At 41.6% G+C, this 1,469-nt stretch overlaps 1 long non-coding RNA gene across 12 annotated transcripts in view; it reads left to right on the forward strand.

Annotated features, from left to right (window-relative positions):
* LOC104912158 overlaps nt 1–1,469 on the forward strand; it is a 19,939-nt gene that overhangs the window by 14,221 nt on the left and 4,249 nt on the right. For 11 of the 12 annotated variants that reach the window (XR_004160624.1, XR_004160621.1, XR_004160619.1 and 8 more), the window contains one exon: nt 935–1,089. The exons of the other annotated variant lie outside the window; for it this stretch is intronic. This is a non-coding gene — a long non-coding RNA (uncharacterized LOC104912158). The remainder of the gene's footprint in view (nt 1–934; nt 1,090–1,469) is intronic. 12 annotated transcript variants of the gene reach the window in all.

Genomic DNA, 1,469 nt, shown 5'->3' on the forward strand with positions numbered 1-1,469 from the left:
TTTGGCCCCACTGCATCAGATTCAAGATCTTCAAAACTCTGCACACCTTTGCTGCCCTTTCTCAGTTCTTTGAATTTCCCGTGTGGTCTGTCGGTCTGTCCTGCTGGCAGTTCTGCTGCACCTCACTGTCTGCTCCTGCCATCTCCTTTCATCATGTCACCCTATGCATGGAGCCGGTCTAACAAGACAAAGGTTTTATCTCTGATTATGTTTTTACTGGTAACTTGTTCCAAACACTTACTGGATACTTAAGGAGGTGAGCCTTTCCCTCCTCTTCCTTGGTTATCTAAAATAAAAATAATTATTGACAAATTGAAGAACCTTTGTTTTGTTCTCCTGTGCACTTGGTTTTTGCTGAGTTTCTTTCTAACACCAACAGTGCTCCTTGGGCTTTTCTCTCCTGTCCCGCCTTGTTGTTTTGTTACCACCCACTCATTAGATCATGTCTGAAATTAGCTTGAGAGAAGTACAGGGCAGGGTTGATTTCTTGTCTTTTTACTGAGGGCTTGGCCTAGTTTTGAGTGGCTTTCAGACTGGGGGCAGAGTGAGGAGCGATAGCAGCAAAATAAGTCATTGTGCAGCTTGGGAAAATCAAGGCATGAAGGCCAGGTAGCTGCAGAAGATGCTGGTTGAAGGTCTGTACCAGGAACAGTAAGAGCTTACGTAGCACTAAAGCTTGTGCTTTGTGTAGATAATCCTCTATTTCTTTACCATCTTCTGTGAAAAATAGTCATTAGAATAAAATTCTGAACTCTTCTAGGGGAAAAAATTAACATTTTGTAAATGCCTTGTATTTTACCATATGCATTTTCATTACACAGTGTTTTCGGTAGCTTTGTGTTGGTTTTTTGTTTGTTTGTTTTGTTGTAGTTTTGTTTTCTTGACAACTAAATAATGATAAATGTATTGATGCCACTAAAAAATTCAATTTCAGCAAGGTGAAAATGATGATCTATTAAAGTGATGTTTTTTCTGAGACACTACCTTGTGCCCCCACTCTGTGCTGGCTGGGGTAGTGGGTGTTCCCCCATGGACTGAAATGATGCTGAGGGCTGAAGAGTGACTCACAGACCAAAACCAGAGTCATGGGTACGTATGGAACTTGGGGCTCCCTGAGACTTGCAGTGGGGCTTGGTGTGCTTTGGACCAGGTGCAGGCAGGATGTGGAATGCACCATCAGGCTAGGTAAACTTTCTCTGTTGGAGATACTTTTGAAAGCTGTAAGGGGTAACTTCTCTTGCAGGCAAGACATGCATATATGATATAGTAGAAAGCCATAACTGTGTCCAGGAATGAAACAGGTGTGGCTTTACCTTTATGGTGAAATCTCTCAGTTCAGAGTAGATCTCCAGCCTATGTGAGTATTCTTATATTTTGCCTCGTAGAATGTAATAAAAAACAAATCTTGCTACTTTGCACATTCATTTAGTTCATATTGCTGCTTTCCATGGGTACTACTCCAGATTATA

The sequence above is a fragment of the Meleagris gallopavo genome, chromosome 9 (genome assembly GCF_000146605.3).
Source record: "Meleagris gallopavo isolate NT-WF06-2002-E0010 breed Aviagen turkey brand Nicholas breeding stock chromosome 9, Turkey_5.1, whole genome shotgun sequence".
NCBI classification, from domain to species: domain Eukaryota; kingdom Metazoa; phylum Chordata; class Aves; order Galliformes; family Phasianidae; genus Meleagris; species Meleagris gallopavo.